General features: G+C 62.4%; 2 protein-coding genes across 2 annotated transcripts in view; one reads left to right on the top strand and one right to left on the bottom strand.

The window, feature by feature from the left end:
* Nucleotides 1-19065, bottom strand: part of PUF60 (poly(U) binding splicing factor 60) — a 71316-nt gene extending 52251 nt beyond the window's left edge. Inside the window, exon 1 of the mRNA XM_050800909.1 lies at nt 19062-19065. The gene's annotated coding sequence lies outside the window, so the exon portion shown is untranslated. The remainder of the gene's footprint in view (nt 1-19061) is intronic.
* Nucleotides 1-20509, top strand: part of GPAA1 (glycosylphosphatidylinositol anchor attachment 1) — a 288404-nt gene that overhangs the window by 64369 nt on the left and 203526 nt on the right. The window lies entirely within an intron of this gene.

Raw genomic sequence — 20509 nt, 5'->3', positions numbered from 1 at the left:
GGGCGCCACCAGCTACTGTAGTCCCAGCTACTGGGGAGGCTGAGGCAGGAGAATGGCGCAAACCTGGGAGGCGGAGCTTGCAGTGAGCTGAGATCTGGCCACCGCAAAAAAAAAAAAAAAAAGGTATGTCTAAATCCTAATCTACAGTCCCTGTGAACGTGACCTTATTTGGAAATAGGATCCTTGCAGGTGTCACCCGGTTAAGGTGAGGTCATACCAGGCTAGGATTGGCTCTTAGCCAACGTAACTAGTGTCCTTATAAGAAGACAGACACACAGGGAGAGGATAGCCTTGTGATGACAGAGGCAGAAATTGGATCTACAAGCCAAGGAATTCCCAGGACGCCGGGGCCCCAGAAGCTGGAAGAGACAGGAAGGATCCACCCCTCAGCTCTGGAGGGAGTGCGGCCCTGCCCACTCCTCGCCTTCCGGCTTCTGGCCTCCAGAGCTGTGAGAGTAATTTCCTGCTCTTTAGGCCCCTGGCCAGTCTTCTGCACCCCTGTGCCCACCCACCCGAGAGCAGGGTCTGCTCCCCGTTTTCTTAGCACTACGGGCCCCAGTCCCTCTCTTGGTTCTCCCCCTCATTCCGGCTGGAACCTCCCTCTGCTCAGCAGCCTGTCCATGGCAACCCTTCCCTACCTCTACACAAGGGTTTCAGGAGAAGGGTTGGACCCCACGTTTGACCCCCACTCCCACTCCACCGCTCTTGAGGCAGCCGCCATCCCCGGCTGCCAAACTCAACAAATGCACTTTGGAACTGGCCGCCACCCACCTCCACGACGCGGGCTATAGGGGCTCCCCTCTCCGGTGACGGTTCCGCTCCATCTTCGTCCCCCATTAACGCTGAGACCTCCTCCCACCTATCCTCAGCTTCCCACATCTGCAGCAGGAGCTCAGCCTGTCCTGGGTCCCAAAACCATGTGCCCAGCTGCCTCCTGGAGGCCTCACAGGTACTCCATGCTGCTCGTGCTCTGTGAACATGCAGAGCCTAACCCTAGAAGGCACTGGGTCCTCCCCATCCCCTCTCCCCACATCTGGTCTCACGAAGGGCATGCTCCAGGGGCAACTCTGAGGGCTGTCGAGGCTTGGAGATGCCCTTCAGGGCCACCTGTTAAGACTGCAGCCCCCCTACCCACCTTGGTAAAACCCTGGCCCCCTCCCTTCCCTTCTGTAGATACTGGTCCTGGGCCTCTTCCGGGCATCCTGCCACTGACGGGCTGCTCAGAGCCTCAGACACGGAGCCGGACCCGGAGGGCTCTCCATCACCCCACTGGCCGAGCACAGAGCCAGGGCTCCAGGAAGCGGCACTGCAGCTCAGCTGTCCTGAGGGGCCATGCTCAGGACGCAGTGTCAGGTGGCTGAGAAGACGTGGAGGATGCAGAGGACCATGGAGTGGGGCCGCTGCTCAACGACCAGAATTGGAGAAAGCTCGCAAGAGGCTGCAGACGTCTGGTCAGCTGGCCAGTGTGCCACAGGGATGCCCGGGCGCCTGTCTTCATGGTGCAACTAGCCATGGACCCGCTGGTCACATCACAATCTGCCCCAGCCAAAAGCTGCTGGCCTGACAGGATGTAGGAACAACTTCCTGAAGGCACAGCCGGAGTGCCAGCTCCCCAATGACACCTTGCAGGCTAGGGCACCGTTCCCCAGGAAGTCGGCTATACCACTCAAAAACATGGCTTCCCATGTGCGTGTTTCCCAGGAGGTGGGCCACAGGGGTCCAGGAACCAAGGCCTGGCAGCCACAGTGGCCCATCCACCATCCCCCACTGATCCATGATGGAGCTTGGACTCCTCGACCCCACAGCTCTGGGGTGGGTAAGCTTAGATGTCCTGGTCCCTGGAGGAGGAACACTTCTGCCAGGGCACACAGCTAGTGTCACCAAGCGAAAGGCTATGCTGCTCCCAGACCACTCCAGCCCATCGTGTCCCAGGAGGAAGCAGCCAGGTCGAGGCTCCCATCTGGCAGGGGACAGGTCTGAGCACCAGGAGGCGGTGCCACAGGGGCAGGCAGGGTGCAGGGACCTGGTCTGCCCTGTCTGGTTCTCATAGTAAATAGAACATCATCCGCAGCCCTAGAGGGGACCCTCAGGGAAGAGGACCTGGTCACACCTGACAAGCCCTGAGCCAGCAGGTGCACCTGGGTTGAGGGTATCTGGTCTGGAGGACAGGGAGGTGGCCCCAGAGGCCAGGTCCACACTGCAAAACTTCTTTCTGCACTTCCCCAGGAAGAGCCAGGCTCAAGGGCACAGCCTGACTAGGGTGGCCACAGGGATTGTCCAGATCTGCTTCTGGGGGGCACATGAGACGGCAGGACAGGCCAGCTTCTCCTTTGTCCACCCTGCTTCCTCCTCCCTTCCCTTCCTGAGGCCATCCTGAGACCTCGCCCGGTGACCCTGCCTCAGACAGACTCTGCTTCCGGGAACCCAGCCTGGGCGCTTTTTGCCCACCTGTACTGGCATTTGCCTCCCCTAGGGCTGGGCCCTCTCCAGCATGCCTCATTCCAGGACCCCGCGGGGTCTGTGAGCCCAGGGGAGCCACTCACTATGGCATCTACACCAGATGAGGGGCTTCTGGGGGGTCAGGGCCCTGCCCTGGCCCCTGACATCTGGCCGGGGATGGCAATGGGGAAATGAGCACCTGACTTCCCAGCAAGGGGGAGGGGTAGTGCAGGCCAGGGCGGGGCAGGGCCAGCAGGGGTGGGGACAGCGCCTTGGGCGGGCCCCTGACCTGGGCACAGGCAGCCAGCCCAGACAGGCCATAAGCTCAGGCGAGTGGCTCAAGTTTCCCAAACAAAGAGGAGATTCAGGGAGGAAGGCTGGAGACAGGGCGCTTGGGAGCAGGGAGTTGGGGGCAGGCATGCCCTGCGTGTGTGAGTGCCTGCCAGTGCATGCCCACCCCGCACCATGTGTGAGATGCAGCCTGTGGCTGGCTGCACCACTCACTGTCTCTTCCTGACCTTGGGCCTGGTATGAGCCCCTCCCGGCCCTGCCCCTTCCCTGGGCCCTGTCCCCTCCCGGCCCTGCCCCTTCCCTGGGCCCGGTCCCCTCCCTGACTTGACAGGAGGAAGGCCCGAGAGTGGGTGTACTTGACTCCATGTGAGGCCTCGGGAGGGCAGCTGGACAGAGGGTTTGGATCGAGGGAGGGCAGGGGGTGCAGCTTCGAGTGTGGGGACATCTGGAGGAGGTGGCTGCCGCCCAGGTGAGCACAGGGTCAGGGTTAGGGTGATGGGTTCGGGAGGAAGCCGAGCAGATTTCCCCGGAGTCTGAGGCACAAAGGGCCCCTCCTGTGGATTCCCCACCTCAGGTGGCCCCCAGGCCCCAAGTGGTGGAGGGCCATTCCTGAGGAAGGTGGCTCTGCATCTCTTGGGCGAGGTCACTGTCACCAGACTGCCCAGCAGGCCCCCACCGCAGCCTGGGACAAGGGTCGGGAGGCTGCAGCCGCCTGCCTGAGCCGGGTCAGGACAGACCCTGGCAGCTGCCTGGGCCCACACATGGAGCAGCAGCCTTAGCTTCTGCCGGATTGTGTGCCCTGGTGGAGAGACCCCGCCCACCTGCACCCTGCACCCTGCACCACGATCAGACATCAGTGGCCCCAATAACAAGCTTGGCACAGCGCAGTGGGGGCGGAGGGGCAGGGAAGCAGAGCCCCGGGCCCAAGTGATGGACAAGGCCTTCCTGCCTCTGCCTCCCACGGGTCTCCAGGTGACCCTGTGACTGCTTACCCGACTCGGAGTGGCCACCCCGGGAACCGCTCACCCAACAGCAGTCAGCTTCCCCGGGTCAGTGACGCCTCCCTCCCGGCGAGGTTGCCAGGAGTCACCTCTCTCAATTTGTCGGCCTAGTTGCCTCCTGGCCTGGGCGTTCCCATCCTGCAGAGTGTGCCCCGGGCGGTCCTTGCTGCCGGGGAAACCGCTGGGCCTGCGAGACCCCCGCCCAAGACCCCCGCCCGCGGCCGCCTCTCCTATGAGGGATCGGGGCCGGCGCCTCCTCTCCACGCCCTGAGTCCCGGGCGCCACTTCGGACTCGGAGCTCAAATTGCCCAGGGCGGGAAACCTGCCCGGCCAGAGCCCAAGCCCCGGGCGGCCGCCGCGCCCCCACCCTGGCCTCGGCGTGCGGCTCCAGCCGGGATCCGGTTTCCCTCGGCGGCCGCCGCCCTGCCCTGCCCGGCCCCGCGCCCGCCGCGCCCGCCGCACCTGCCCGCTCGCAGCCCGGTCCGCAGCGTCTCCGCGCGCCCGCTCCGCCCGCATTTCAAGCCACGTAGGCCCCGCCCCGTCCAGGGCGGCGCCCAGGTGGGGACCCCGACGCGGGGCGGGGCAGGCAGGTGCCGGAAACCCCGCGCGACCCGGGCCTGGCGCTTGCACCCCGGGCAAGAGGCGGCGGCCGGCAGCCAGGACCCTCCCCTCGTTCCCAGCAGGTAGTCACCGCGAAGGAACGCAGGGCGGGCGCGGGGGCGTCCTGTGCCCTTCAGAACAGTTTTTTTTGGGGAAAGGAGTTTGGAGTGAAATGCGGACCCACCAGAGCAGCGGTTTCCATCCCCACAAGCCACTTGAGTGCCGTGCGGGCTGGTGTCCCTGTCTCCAGCCCCGACCCCGCCTTGTCTGCTCAGCCTCCTGGGGGCACTGCTTCGCCCCCTGTGTCTGCTGGGTCCAGGGTTCTTCAAGGCTCTCCTTGGCGGGCCCCTCTGCTCCCATGATGTTGTAAGAGCTGGGGTGCCCTCCCTGTGGACAGTGCCAGGCCTCACCCCCTGGTCTGGCCCCTCCACCCGAGCTCAGAGAATGTTCCCTGTCACCCTGGGAGTACCTGGTCCCCTCTCTGAAGCCCATCCTGGCACCCACATTCCAAGGCTGGGGCCTGCCAGAGATGCTGGGCATGGAGGCTCACAGCCTCGGGGGCTGGCCTGGGGGCAGCCTCAGCCTGGCACGGGAACCTTCCATGGATCTTCTGGAGGGCCCTCCCTGTTGCTGCCCCGAGATCCCAGGTGGGCAGGGCCGGGGAAGGACAGGGCCCAAGGCCCCTCCTCCACTGTCCCCAAGGCCCCTCCTCCTCTGTCCCCTAGTCCTGGAGGTCCTGAGGGCTCAGGTGCTCCCTACCCCCCACAAGTGTCCCCTTCCTCCAAACCCCAGCCTTCACCTCTGCCCGAGTCATTCTTGACCAGAACATCATCCAGAGCCGCCCAGCCACCTCCAACGCACACCATGAGGGTACTTGCAGGCCCCGGCAGGTGCAGCAGGGACAGGTCAGGCCTTCAGGGGTGAGGGTGCTTGGGACCACTGCCCTGGCTCTGCTCTCACCCACCCACCAGGCCCACACTCACACCTGCTCGCCCAGGCTGCCTGGACCCTGTCCACACCTGCCACGCTGGTCGCGCGGTGTGGCTGCTGCTGGCTGCTGGGCCCTGACCCCGGAGGAGCGCTGGTGTAACCCGCATTTCCCCAAGGCACCGGCAGACCAACAGCCCTGCTCACCGGATGCGTGGACACTGTGTGGTCTTGCTGGGAGGCGTGGTGGTGCTGGCTGTGGCCTGTGGCCCGGAGCACACCCCCGAGCCGCTTCTTCCTGCGGCTGAGCCGTTACAGGCAGCACCTCTGCCAGGCCACAAAACCTGGGTGTATGCCAGCCCCTCGCTGCAAGAAGAGGGTGTGAGGCTGGCCAGGCCAAGCCTTCTCAAGTGCCCAGGGACGGGCCACATGCCTGTCTGCCCCTCACCCCTCTGGTGTAGGCAAGTGGCACGGAGCTGGCCCTGCTCTGCTGCACCCATTGGCATCTGTCCCCTGACTCCTCCCCCTCAGCTTTGTCTTCCTGTGACTCCAGCTCCCCTGCCCTGTGGTGGCCCCCAGCCCAGTGACCTCTGGGGACACCTCCGGGGGCAAACTTGGGTGCCTGCCCTACTCCCCGGGTCCCTGGGCCACTTCTGGTCAGGGTTTCTGGGAGCCGCTACCTCCCCAGGGACGCCAGCCCAGTGCTTCAGCCCAGCAGTCCCCGGAGCCACGGGCCACTCCTCCAGCCCCCAGGCCTGGGCCTATACCACATACATAGCAAGGAAGGGCGTCAGGAGGTGAGCGAGAGTGCTCCCATGCCCAGTACTGCCCACAGCTCTCACCTCCACCTGGCGCTGGCACCCAGCTTTCACCTGGTGGTCAGGGAGGCTCTCAGAGGACCCGGTCCAAGGAGGGAGGTCCCAGAGCCTCAAGACCAGTGCCGATGCTGCCCCTGGGCTGGTCCGTGGAGTCACTGTGCGGGTTGGAACCTCTGGCCAGGATCCCCACTGGTCCCATGGAGCCTGGCATGGCACAGCCCAAAGGGGAGTGCCCGCCACTGCTCCATAAAGCAATGGGGAGCAGGGTGTCCCCTCCTGTGTCCCCTCCAGGGCACATGGCCCAGAGAGGAGACAGGGCAGATGCGGGCAGGATGGAGGGCCGGGCAGGAGTGGGTGGGACAGAGCTGAGCAGCAGGCTGACCTCTCCACCAAGGTTCTGGACATAGCAGCCTGCAGCTCCAACCACAGGCCCAGGTACTGGGGGTGGGCAGCCTTGGGGTGGGCCTTCCTCTCAGGCTGGGTGCCCTCACAGCAAAGACATGGGCTGCTGTCCCAACAGCTCTCGGGGGACACCTGCTGTCAGAGGAGCCTGGTGACGCACCTGCCTCCTGGGGTGGGGGAAGGGCTGAGGTGGGGGTCGGAGCCCTGCTGCCTCTGTCCCCCTCAGAACCCCCCACCACATCCTAAATTCTCTTCTCCACACCCTTCTCGCTGTGCCTCTCACTGATCCCCCATCCCTGGTCAGTCAGGGTGATGACATGGGCTGGCCCAGTTTCTCCTACCCAGGCCTTGGAAGCCGGCCGACACGAGGAGCACAGCCTCTGCCTGCCAGGGTCCCCATGCTGCTCAGTCAGGGCCAGGAAAGGAAGAGCCAGAGGGTTCCTCCCAACTGTGGCTTGAACTCCATCCCCCAAATTCCTGCGTCGAAGTCCGGACTCCAAATCCGCTGGGAATGTGACCTTCTTTGGAAGCAGGGTCATTGCAGATGCAGTTAGTTGGGACAAGGTCATGCTGGAGTAGGCGGGCCTCATCCCATGTGCCTGGTATGCTTTCAAAAAGGGGCATTGGACACAGACAAAGACCCACAGAGAGGGAAGATGATGTGAAGATACAGGAAGAAGATGCCGAGGAGGGGCCCGGAGCCGGGCCTTACCTCACAGCCACTGAGGGAAACAGCCCTGCCCACATTTCCGTTTTAGACTTTGGCCTGGAGAGCTTAGGGTCGATACATTTCTGTTGTTGGAGCCACCCCCTTGGTGGTGGTTGGTTAGGGCAGCTCCAGGAAACTCAAACAGTCCCTAAGCCAGGGAAATAAGCCAGGGAGAACAAGGGCAGAGGGGGCCGCAGGGTCCAGGTGGGAGGCAAATTCTGAGGCTGCCTCATGCAAGCCCAGCTTCTCCCATTTTATAGAAGAGACAGGAAGGAGGAGGAGGGGGAGGAGGAAGGGGAAGGGGAGAAGGAGGGGAGGAAAAGGGGGAGGAGGAAGGGGAGGAAGGCTGAGCCAGGGCAGAACCCACTTTGGGCCTTGAGGTTTCGTTAAACACAAGAAAGGAGGCCCCAACCTGTATCTCAGAGTGAAATCTTTTTCCTATCTTGCTTCAAATGTATATTATTTCCAGTTGCCACATAAATGGGAGTCATACGTAGCAATACCATGTTCTTATTTGGGAATTCTACTTGATTGGAGAGGTAGAAGGCACACCCAGGTACCTGGGCCCGCTCTGCCCCACCCCAACACAGTTTAGAGGCTGGGCAGTGCCGTTCTGAGAGGTACTGTCCTTGGGCTGACTAGGCCCGCCTGTGGGGGCAGCCAGGGCCACCTGTACCTCCAGCTCTGACCCCGTGGGACAGCAGCACAGCCATGCATGGGGGCTTGCAGTCGTTAGAAGGATGGGAGCTGAGCCATGAAATCGGCACCAGAAATCACTGCTGAACCCCGCCTATCCCTGCCTTTCTTCTCCCCTGCCATGCCCTCTTCTCCCTAAAGGGTGGGTGTCCTCTGGCTAGGCTCCTCCCAGCAGCTCCAGCCCAGAGCCCCCAAGTTGTCCAGCCTGCCCATGGTCACCTCTCCCCCTGAGGGACTCCAGGGTGACCTCCTCCCTCTTTCAATCCTCCAAGGCACCTGCAAGGCTGGGGCCCAGTGGCCCTCTGGCCAAAGCCCCTCCTCCAGCCCCACCAGACCCCACCAGGCCCCACCAGGCTTGCTGGTCTGGCCCCTAGGTGGCCTCCAGCGCCGTGTCCTGCTGCAGAGGCCCTGACCAGGGTTCCCCCGGGGATTCCTCCTCTGCCTAAAACACCACTGGGGAGAGACAGCGCCACCTGAGCACCAGCCTGGGGCCTGGCACCCTCCCCACCTGGCCCCAGTCCCCTCCAGAGCCTGACCACCGGCAATCTCTAGGTGCCTGGCAGGAAGTGCTGTTTCGGGGCCACCACTGGGTGTGCCGCTGCCTGGCCAGGGGCTTCTGCCTCCCATACCATATTGGCCACCTGGGCCCTCAGCTGGGGGAGAGCCAGCATTGTCCTGGGCAGCCTGGCCTGCGGACTGAAAGCCCTCGGCACTCCCAGCCATCCTTGCTCCTTGGGGCTGTGAGCTCCAGCTGCCCCAAAGGGTACGGGCAGGGTGGAAACCCTTCCTCTGGGGTGGGCCAGGTGGGCGCAAACACCTGCTCCTGGTTCTTGAGTCCTTGATGCTTCCGCCAGTGTGAGCTGGGCCTCCAGGACTGCTGGGGATGAGTGCTCAGCAGACCCTATCCTCGGGGCACACCGCGGCTCCCCCGGGCACAGGCAACACCATCCTTGGTCAGCCTCATGCAGTCCCGGAGCTGCTGCAGCGGTGGCTCCACCAGCTGAGTTTCACCCCCTGCCACACCCGGGGAAGGGACCAGGGGCCGGGGGGCCGGGGGCCAGGACACGGGCATTGGAAGGGGGCCTTGGACTGGGGGCCTGGGACGTGTGCCCCGGGGCAACATCCCAGACCTCAGCACCAGGATGGCGCCCCAAGGCATGGCGAACGAGGGGCTGGGGAGGGGCTTCTCTGGGAGCACTCAGGACTCCTTGGGGGGCCGCCAGCCAGGCTGAGGGACAAGGCTGAGGAGCCCTTACTTGTGAGCAGCTCCACCAGCCTCTGGCCCGTCTCCAAGAACTTCAAGTCCTTGGTCCGTGCCGCAGCCCCGTCACACACATGCTGCAGACACATGGGCTAGGGGCACATGTGTGCTGGGGCCATATGCCGTGGAGCCCTGTGCCGGCCTGCCGCATCTCCCTGGGCCTGGGTCTTACCTGCAGGCACAGAACGGCCCCTCCTGGCCCTCGGGCTCCAGCCGCCCTGCCACCACGCGGCCAGGAGAGCGTTGTGGGCCACTTCGAAGCTCTGGGCTGCCAGGAAAAGCTGCTCCAGGAGCCCCGACCTGGGGACCAAGACTGGGCAGCCAGCAGCTCGCTCCCCGCACTGGTGCCCTCACCACTCATGCCCCCCACAGCCTCACCAGGCCTCTGCCTGCGGCACCAGGCAGCCCTGCTGTGCACGCAGCTCCGAGGGGCTCCTGGCTTCCTGCAGCCTCTACCCCACCTGTGGTGCCCTCACGCCCAGCAGGCACAGGAGCAGCTGCTGGGGCATGGGGGTGGGCTGAGCGCAGGGGGCTGGTGGTCGCTGTCCTGCCCTCCCACCACTGCCCTTCACAGGGGTCACTGGCCATGGGGACAAGAGCCACATCTTCTACCAGAGTCTGCCATCTGTCCACCCCACAGGGAGGGTTGGCTGTGACCTGACACCCAGCGGCATCATTAGGTATCAGTGGCTTGAGCTGAGATTCAGAGGAGATTCAGAGGTGTCCCAAAGGTGTCACTACCCAGCCCTGCCCCCTGTTCCCTGCACCTCCTGTTCCTGCAGCTGCCACAGCATGAGGGACCAGAGACCCTGAAAGGCCTGAGCTCCTCTACACCATCCAGCCAGCTGCGAAGGGCATCCAGGGACCCTGGGGATGCCTGCAGGAGGAATGACAGCCCCAGGGGCTGTCCTGCTCCCCGACCCTGGCTGCTCCTGCCTCACCAGAGCCAGCTGCTCTCCTCACTCTCCCGGCTCCGGTTCCACAGGCTCTGTCACCACCATCTCCATCACCAGTGTTTGTCACCTCAATGGCACGGGGGTTCCACCAGGCCCAGGAGCTCCCAGAACACTGCTGGCAGCAGGGAACCCCCCAGACTTGGGGCCTAGCCCCCGTGTGTCTCCTCCTCAGCCCCAGGCAGCCTGACCATGAGGCCAGGTTTCCTGTGGTGAGCACTGTGGGACAAGGGGACCTGAAACCGATCTGGAAGGCCACCTGGCCCGTCCAGCCCCCTCAGCCCTGTGCTCAAGGCTGGGGCTAAGGTCACATACTCAGATTTACTGTCTGCGGCCACTGCTGCAGCAGGCCTGGGGGCCAGAGGGAGCCCAGAGGCCAGGGGTTAGCTCCACCTTTGCTGACGTCCCTGCCCCCAGCCTTCCCTCCCGGCCATAGCTTGGCCCGCCTGTCCAGCTGTTGGTGCGGCCAGTGCAGCCGGTCGAGCCACAGCCTCAGCCATCTCCTCTTGACCCTGCCTCCTACTGCCTCTTGTTTCCAGGGAAACCAGGACCCGGCCCCAACCATGCAAGTAGGAGAGACTGGGAAGGGGCTTCTCACCCTCCGCCTGAGTTTCCGGCACTGCGGGGGAGGTGAACTGGCCAGGGTTGGAGAAGCTCACTGCCCCCGAGGCCCGTCCGGCCCACTGGACTGAGCCCCGACACTGGGCAGGCGACCAGAGGGTGGGATTGCTGGCAGTGGGTGCCAGGCCTGCCCTGGCAGGATCTGGGGGTGGGTAAATGGGGGTGCTGCTCACATTCCTGTGGACTGGGGACTGAGGAACTACAGGTGGGCTCTCCTGCCTCCTCCTCTGCAGCCCCCAAAGATTCCTGTTTCCTCACCTACACCCTCGATGGCCCCTCCACTCCCCAGCTGCCCCACCCCTGGGGCCCCAGCAGCCCCCACCCAAGACTTCCCACCACCCCAGACTGGCCGGTCTCGCTTCCAGGAACCTCCACCCTGTGGCCACACCTTTCCCACCCAGGTCTGGAATGAACCTGCCCTTCCTCAGCCTGCAGCCCCCCTCTCCCAGGCCTGACGATGGGGGAGGTGACTCCCCAGTGCAGGAGTGGGTGCCCCTGGTCCCTGCAGGTGCAGGGTGATCAGCTGCTTCAGCAGGTGCCAGTGCAGGCCCTCCCCCCACCCACTGAGTCCTTCATCCAACACTGGCCTCTACTGAGAATTGGATGCTGTGTTGGGCACACCGGCCAAGGCACATCTGTGCCCACCACTGTGCTGGGCCCCAGGCCCACCAGGAGCACCGTTGCCTGGGTGAGAGAGGGGGCGGAGAGCAGGGGCCCAGCCTCGGGGCAGCCTGGACAGACACGGGGAGTCCCTGTGGGCCCAGGCCCACCCCTGCCCAGGCACGTCTTTTTCACAGTTTGTGCTGTTGTTGCCTGGGGAACTTTCCATCAGAAAATGCTGGGTGGGGTGAGTAGGCAGGCCGGGCGGGCCGCAGACACGCTGTGGGTGGATGGGTGGTGGACGCCTCTCCCGGGAGGGGCTGCTCTGGCCTGCACCCTTGCACGGCCCACCCTGCCCACTCATGCCCCCACCTCCAGGCCCAGAGGTGCCAAGCATGTGAGCCCTGCAGAAGCCATGGTGGGCATCCCAGCACAGCTGCCAGGCAGGCCGGCATGTCTGTACCAGGGCCTGTGCCAGGCAGGCCTGATGACCCTCCTCTTCTCCCCTGGGGAGGAGGGGCAGGCGCCCTGGCTCCTGACGCCCTAGGTCGCCTCCCCGCCCAGGCAGGGTGTGTGGGGTCTCTGTTAGAACCTCCACAGGGCCAGTCACAGGGCTAAGGCCCAGGGCAGCCTCCAGCTACTCCTTCCTGGCACCTGGGGCAGGGTCTGGGCTGAGCGTGGCTCCTGGAAGGGAACAGCAACGCTCACCAGGCAGGACCCCGAAGCACAGCGGCCACCCCGCCTTCCCCAGGGGCTCTGATGGCCACTCTTCGAGTTGCGGGCACACCCAGCTCCTGGCAGCTCAGCCGACCACAGGGTCCCTTTCCACAGTGAGGCTTCCCCATCACAGCAGGGGCCCCGCCCTCCACGCCTGCGCCTGCACACGGAAGCAGCTGCCTTGCTGGGGCCCATGGCCCCGTAGCTTGGGGTTCATCCTGGGTGCTGCCGTGGGACCTTCACACAGGCCTGGACGCTGCCATGGGACCGTCACGCAGGCCGCCTCTCTGCCGTGACCTCCCTTCTCCCTGTCCTCTCCTTGCCCATTCAAGCTGACATCCTCTCCCAAGACCTCCCCTGGCTTCCTGCCGACCCAGGCTGGGGACAGAGGTCTAGCCCCACCCGCACCCAAGGCTTTCTGCCTTCAGGGCATCTCAGCCCCTGCATGGGGCAGGGAAGCAGGCCCAGGAGGACCCTGTGTGCACGGCCTGAGGGCGGGCGCAGGCGAGCCCGAGTGGGGAGGGGAACACAGGCAGGGCCAACGCTGAAGACGCAGCCCAGACCAGTCCTAGCCCCGGCCGGCACCCGGGGGACCTCCCGGTGGACACGCTGTGTGTGTCCAACAGCAGCCATGGACCGCAGGCACACTGATGTGCTCATGGGGCCTGGAGCGCACCAGGGTCTGGGGGACCTGCCGAGGCAGGAGGCTTAGGGGCTGGAGTGGGCCGGGGTGGGGGGCCTGGGACTGGGACTCCTGCTTCCCCTGTGGCCCAGGACGAGGGGCTGATGGGCACAGCAGGCACTCACTGAGGTACTTCTCCTCTCAGGGGCCTCCGAGCCCCTGGGAGGAAGGGACTGGCACAAGGAGGGGTCCCAGGGAGAGCCGACTCCAGCAGAGACCTCGGCTGGCAGGGGTGGAGGTGGAGGTGGAGGTGTAGGTGGCAGTGTAGGTGGCGGTGTAGGTGGAGGTGTAGGTGGCGGTGTAGGTGGCCGTGTAGGTGGTGGTGTAGGTGGAGGTGTAGGTGGCGGTGTAGGTGGAGGTGTAGGTGGCGGTGTAGGTGGAGGTGTAGGTGGCGGTGTAGGTGGAGGTGTAGGTGGCGGTATAGGTGGAGGTGTAGGTGGCCGTGTAGGTGGCGGTGTAAGTTGAGATAAGAAGTGGGTTTTCTTTGCAAGATCTAAAGATTCACTAGGAAAAAAATTATGGCAGGAATAATTGTTTCCACACTGACCAGCTCAGGTGTCTCTGTGATAAAAAAGCCCAGAGAGTTGGGGGACTTGGGCCTGAGGGGCTTGTACCCCCATCCCAGTTGGGCAGAGCTCCTGGGCCCCTCCCAGAGCTGGAGAAGTGGCTGCATGGCCAGTCCAAGGCTCTGTGGCCCGTCGGAGCAATCGGGGGAGCCCAGACTCCCGCCGGTCCCCAGAAACCCAACTCGAACTGTCTTTAAACACAGAAAATAAAAAGGCCGCTCAGCTGGTAGCACTGACAGGGTGGAGGTGGGGTGCTGGAGCAGGGGGTTCCATAGCGTCAGGCTGAGGCCTCCAGCCTGGGGAGCCCTGAGTGCCAGGACCCCCAGGGCCAGGCCAGCACGAAGCCAACAGGACAGAGGAAGCCCATGAACTTCTCTCCCGAAATTCTAGAAAAAGCACGTTAGTTCTCATGGGATTGCCTGCTGTTCTGAGCTGAACTGTGTCCCCCAGAAAGACATGCTGAAGTCCGAATCCCGGTGCCTGTGAACACAGCCTTACTCGGAAGTACAGTAGTTGCCAACGTCATCAAGCAAAGATGAGGTCACTAGGGTGGGTCCCAATCCTAATGGACTGGTGTCCTTACAAGAAAACGCCGCCCTGTGAGGACGTGCGAGGGCGTGCGCGGTGACAGAGGCAGAGGCTGAGGAGCTGCCACCGCAGGCCCAGGACTGCCACAGGTTGGTAGCAAATGGCCAGAACTGAAGGAGCAGCGAGAGGTCGGCGCAGAGTTTCAGAGGAGCAGGCCCTGCCGACACTCTCTTCACAGGCTCTGGCCTCCAGAACTTCCACATAACACGTCTCTGTTTGAGCCCCACTTTGTGGTGCTTGCTTGAAGCAGCCTCAGGAGACAGGTCCACCTGAGCCATCTTGGGGCCTGGAACTGGGGGCAGGGTCAGCCCAGCTGGGCCGTGGCCTGAGGGTGAGGAGGGAGTGGCTCCCCAGAAATGTTACTGCCAGAATCTGGGGCAGCGTCTGCTGAAAGATTTATCGGGGCAGGGCCTGGGAGGGGGTGAGTGCGTCTCAGCAGACGCTGGGGAGGGAGAGGCGGAGGGCAGGGACTGGATTCATTCCAGCCCTCTGCATGCTGCAGCAGCCACAGCCGGAGACAAACCCCCAAGGAGAGGGAATCCGCTGGCTGAGCCCAAGAGTCTAGGCTCAAATAAAAATGGACGTTGGCTGTGAAAACAGCACAGTCACTTCTCACCCCCCTGTGTTTGTGGTCCAAGGTGGTGCTAGGTGTGTGACTGTGGCTATGGAATCTAGGAGGCCTTGTGTGGCTTCAGAGGGCTGAGGGCAACGCTGGAGGACACCCTGAGTTCCTGATGGTTCCGTTTGGCTGAGCCGCGTCCGAGTAAATGTGACAGGAAGCAGCTCGGGCACACTGAAGGCTGGAGGTCCTGCTGCTTGGTGTGTGGCAGGCCTGTGTGTCCCAGCCGTCTCTCATGACCACGCTGGCCTTGGTCTCCACATGGCTTTGCGTTGGCTGTTCTTTGTGCCATTTTCTTTCTGGCTCCATCTCCATCCCTGGAATGGGAGGTGTCTAAACAGGCATCCAGAGTGTCACCAGGTCCCAGTGCCATGACACCCGGCACAGTGGGTCACCATGATGCTCCATGGCCTGCCAGGTGATGGGTGCCCTTGGGCCCCATGCGAGGGTGCGAGGGTGCCACTGCCCCGTGACAAGCTGTAAACACATGCTGTTATCCATCCCAGGAAAACACACACTGCGTCCGTTCCTCTCTCTCAGCAGGTAAGGGAAGGAATGCCCTCCCAGGCTCTGGGAGATGTGCGTGTGCGGGATGCCACATAACACAGCTGAACCCGCGGGGCCGCTTTTGGCAAAGGCAGCACGACAGGCCCGTGTCATGGGACCCACGGTCGCCGTGGTGATCCGCATGGCAGCGCCCGAGCTGCGGCCCTCAGGTGGTGGAGCCGCCCTGCAGAGTCACACTCAGGGGCAGCCGGGTGACCACGGGCTGTGAGCTGGACGCTGCGCTCCATGGCGGGGCTTAGGCCCTGAACCCATAAGCAGTGCGTCCTCGGCGTCTCCTCCCCAGTAAGTAGAACGCATGGGCCTGGGGTCAAAGGGTGGAAATGGGAGGGGCCACACTTGCCGTCCCTGCTGGTGCCCTCCTGGGGACCCTGCGTCCCCTCCTGCAACCAGATACCCCCAAGGGCCGAGAGCCCAGTCTGAGCAGAGGACACTGAGGCCACCGCCACACCAGGGCAGCTGCTCTGTTTTCAAGTGAACCTGAGCACAGATCCTCGGTTGCATGAGGGGCGGGCTGGGTGGTGCCAAGCAAGAAAGCACAGGCGTAGCTCCGGGGCTAACTGCGTGGGTGTGGGCTCAGGACCTGGAGGCTGTGGCTCGAGCATTCAGTCCACAGCCAGGCCAGGGCTGGCTCAGACACCGCCGTGATCCCAGGAGGAGTGAGCGGATGGTGGGCTCCGGGAGTCACGGCCAGAGAGTACGTTTCCAGGCCTGGAACTTCCTGTGGGAAGGGGGCCGGTGGCCTCCAGGAAGACCCTGCCTCCCGTAGCCCTGGCGGGCCCCCTCACACCTGTGTCTACTCCAGCAGGTGCATTCCTGGGCCTCTCCAACACCCTGCACACCTGTCCAGTCCTCCTGCGTCTCTGGCCACCTGCCTAAGCACGGCTGCTGGCCCGATGTCCTTCCTCAGTACCGGATGCCTGCTTTCAAATGCTGTGCGGGGCTCGTGAGCCGTGGGCCCCAAACCAACTGGGAGAGACCCAGCCTCCCCGGTCTGCGGCCGACTCTGTGCCTGATCCTGGCTGACTCGGGCCCGTCCTTGGCTCTCAGGCCAAGCAGGCGAAGCCCTGGGGCTGCTGTCCACTGCAGCTGATTTGGGGCCCACAGCTCATGAGCCCAGCACAGTCTCATGCCCCGCTGCCTCCGAAGGCTCCCTCATCTCTGGCGGGCGGCGTCCCCCACGTCCCCCGTGTTCAGGTGGGCTGTGCCGCCGGCCCCCTCCTGATGTCCTGGCACCCGCCTTTCACTCCCTCGTTCCTTGTCACCCCAGAAGCACTTGAGTCCCCACGTCCCTCCTCGCAGCCCCTGATGCAGGCTCTGCCGACCCCCGGCTGTGGAGCCAGCTGGGCCCCCAGGACTGCTGCCTCCACAGCCCGGAACTACCTTCCTCCCTCCACTGCGCACCGGCCGGGGAGGGGCGGCAGATGTTAGCAAACTCTTCCTGCCCAAGAGGCCACACCTGCTGGCCGACTCTCAAAATCAGCCCTGGAGAAGCTCCCCAAGCAAGAAGGGGTGTGGACTCTAGAAACCACCCAGTGAGGCCCCGGTGGGGGAGCTGGTGGGCAGTGGGCTCTGCTCTTGCTGCTCCCTGGCCTGGCCTGCAGACCGTCATCCACCCCTTCAGCACAGGCCACCGCTGCCGTCAATGGTGGCTTTGAGGAAAACCCTGGCTAGGTGACCGGTTGTGACAGGTTAACATCGCCGGGCCCCTCCTCCAGCCACTGTCCTCTAAGCCCCGGGGCTGCAGGAAAGCAACCTGGGAAACCCGCCTCCCTCAAATGCATATGGGGGGATCCATGGCGCCCTGGCCCCCAGGAGAGACCCTGTAGCCTGCCAGACAGGGGGGCAGCTATGAACGTGCAGTGGAGGCGTGGGCCACATCAGGCACAAACACGGCTGGGCAGCAGGTGGGCCTGAGGCCAGGCTGTGGGGGCAGCCAATCAATGAGCCAGTGGACTTTCCCGTGAACAAGGGGCGTGACCAGGCCAGAAGCAAGGGTAAGAATTTGTTTAGGAAAAGTTCCAAACCTGCCAGGGCAGGGACGCAGGCGGGGTGTACGGCATACTGGGGGCCAGGCCGGGGCCTTGCTGCTGGTGGCTGTGAAGGAAAAGGAGACCAAAAATATACAAGAAAATCCAAATGCTTTGAAGAATGGAGGTGAGAGAGCCCAGGAGCTGTGGACTCAGGTTCCCCAGAGTTGGGGTGAAGGGGAAGATCTCGCACAGAAAGGATGAGGGGTCAGGGAGGCCACACCTGAAAGCCCCACCCCGTGACCCAGATGCGTCAGAGGCAAGAGGAAAACTGAAAAAACGTTGGGATAGAAAGAGAAGCCTCCTAAAAGGGGCATCACGAGGGCGTCAGATTTCTCAGCAGCAGCCCTGGCTAGGCGAGGACAGCAGTGCCTTGTTCTGAAAGAAAGAATGGTGGGCCTTAGACCTCCATCCCTGACTTTAGACCTCTGTCCCTGACCTTAGACTTCCATCCCCGACCTTAGACCTCCATCTCTGACCTTAGACCTCCATCCCCGACCTAAGACCTCCATCCCCGACCTTAGACCTCCATCCCCACCTTAGACCTCCATCCCCACCTTAGACCTCCGTCCCCACCTTAGACCTCCGTCCCCGACCTTAGACCTCCATCCCCGACCTTAGACCTCCATCTCTGACCTTGACCTCCATCCCCACCTTAGACCTCCGTCCCCGACCTTAGACCTCCGTCCCCACCTTAGACCTCCGTCCCCGACCTTAGACCTCCGTCCCCGACCTTAGACCTCCATCTCCGACCTTAGACCTCCATCTCTGACCTTGACCTCCATCCCCACCTTAGACCTCCGTCCCCGACCTTAGACTTCCATCCCCACCTTAGACCTCCATCTCTGACCTTGACCTCCATCCCCACCTTAGACCTCCGTCCCCGACCTTAGACCTCCATCCCCACCTTAGACCTCCATCTCTGGCCTTAGACCTCCATCGCCACCTTAGACCTCCATCTCTGACCTTAGACCTCCATCCCCACCTTAGACCTTCGTCCCCGACCTTAGACCTCCGTCCCTGACCTTAGACCTCCATCCCCGACCTTAGACCTCCGTCCCCACCTTAGACCTCCATCTCTAGCCTTAGACCTCCATCCCCAACCTTAGACCTCCGTCCCCGACCTTAGACCTCCATCCCCACCTTAGACCTCCGTCCCCGACCTTAGACCTCCATCCCTGACCTTAGACCTCCATCTCTGACCTTAGACCTCCATCCCTGACTTTAGACCTCTGTCCCTAATCTTAGACTTCCATCCCTGACCTTAGACCTCCATCTCTGACCTTAGACCTCCGTCCCCACCTTAGACCTCCATCTCTAGCCTTAGACCTCCATCCCCAACCTTAGACCTCCGTCCCCGACCTTAGACCTCCATCCCCACCTTAGACCTCTGTCCCCGACCTTAGACCTCCGTCCCCGACCTTAGACCTCCATCCCCACCTTAGACCTCCGACCCTGACCTTAGACCTCCATCCCTGACCTTAGACCTCCGTCCCCACCTTAGACCTCCATTCCCAAACTTAGACCTCTATCCCCACCTTAGACCTCCTTCCCCACCTTAGACCTTCGTCCCCACCTTAGACCTTCGTCCCCCACCTTACACCTCCATCCCCACCTTAGACCTCCGACCCCGACTTTAGACCTCCATCCCCACCTTAGACCTCCGTCCCCACCTTAGACCTCCATCCCCACCTTAGACCTCCATTCCCAAACTTAGACCTCTATCCCCACCTTAGACCTCCTTCCCCACCTTAGACCTTTGTCCCCGACCTTACACCTCCATCCCCACCTTAGACCTCTGTCCCCGACTTTAGACCTCCGTCCCTGAGCTTAGAGCTCCTTTCCCACCTCAGACCTCTGTCCCCGACCTTAGACCTCCTTCCCCACCTTAGATCTCAGTCCCCACCTTAGAACTCTGTCGCCATGTTAGACCTCTGTCCCCGGCTTTAGACCTCCCTCCCCATCTTACACCTCCGTCCCCAACCTTAGACCTCCATCCCTGACCTTAGACCTCCGTCCTTGACCTTAGACTTCTGTCCCCACCTTAGACCTCCATGCCCACCCTAGACCTCCGTCCCCACCTTAGACCTCCGTCCCCAGCCTTAGACCTTCGTCTCCAGCCTTAGAGCTTAATCTCCGAACTTAGGTCTTTGTCCCTGGCCATCCGGGTATCTCTCAAGCAAGAGGACATCGTGAGAACAACCGTCTCAGGCCTCCAGGCCCCCCATGGAGTGAACGTGCAGAGGGGTCAGGAAGGAGAAAATGAGTAAAGAAACCAATGGGTGCGTGGGGTCACAACCATGGGGCTGAGGAGGGCAGAGGAGAAAGTGCAGCTCCACACACAGTGCTCCGGGCCAAGTGCCGGCGAGGGGGCCCTGGGGAGCACGCGGTGTGGATGAGGCTGAGAAGAGCAGGACAAGCTTGTCTGAGCCCCAGGGCAGCCAAGGTCAGAGCAGACGTGCAGGCTCCACTCACCAGGCCGGCAAAGGAAACACAATGCATCCAGGGCAAAGGAATAAGTGAAAGCCTAGTGTGTAGAGGCTGCAGAATAAGATGAGGAAATCTCTCCAAATACAGCAGGAGATGCCAGACCCAGCCAAGCTCACCCAGGAGGAGACCCTTGGACCCCCTGGAAAAAGAGCAAATGAGACCTGGCAACTGGCGGGCTCTAAGGGACAATCTTAGAACAAAAAGACATGTGGGTCCAGGGCAGGAGGCACCAACCTCTGACCAACTAGAATCACAGTCGTGTGGCCGGGTGCGGTGACTCGTGCCTGTAATCTCAGCACTTTGGGAGGCCAAGGTGAGCGGATCACCTGAGGTTGGGAGTTTGAGACCAGCCTGACCAACATGGAGAAACCCCATCTCTACTAAAAATACAAAATTAGCCGGGCGTGGTGGTACGCACCTGTAATCCCAGCTACTTGGGAGGCTGAGGCAGGAGAATCGCTTGAACCCGGGAGGCAGAGGTTGCAGTGAGCCGAGATCACGCCATTGCACTCCAGCTTGGGCAACAAGAGTGAAACTCTGTCTCAAAAAAAAAAAAAAAAAAAAAAGAATCAGAGATGCATGCCCAGGAGGGGAGGACGCCTATCTACCACAGGGACAGCAGGCACCGACTTGCAGAACGGACCTCACAGACACCAGGGGCCAGAGAGACACAAACACAGAGGGTCTCACGGCTGACCCATCTTTTTTGTTTTGGTTTTTTTTCTTTTTGGCCCTGTGGAACACTTCTGCTCCTTCATCAGAGACGTTTTGGAACAGCCCAAATGGTCAATATCACACAGACAGTCCTCTGACCAAAACACAGTAATTTAAATAACCTGTAACAAAAAGAATCTGACGAGGTGACAACTGCATCAGCATATCACTTCTTTCTTATTTTATTTTTATTTTTATGTATTTATTTCTTTTTGAGACGG

Source organism: Macaca thibetana, chromosome 8 (assembly GCF_024542745.1).
Source record: "Macaca thibetana thibetana isolate TM-01 chromosome 8, ASM2454274v1, whole genome shotgun sequence".
NCBI lineage: Eukaryota > Metazoa > Chordata > Mammalia > Primates > Cercopithecidae > Macaca > Macaca thibetana.
The sequence above is the reverse complement of the archived record's forward strand: the minus strand, read 5'-3'. Positions and strand labels throughout refer to the sequence as shown.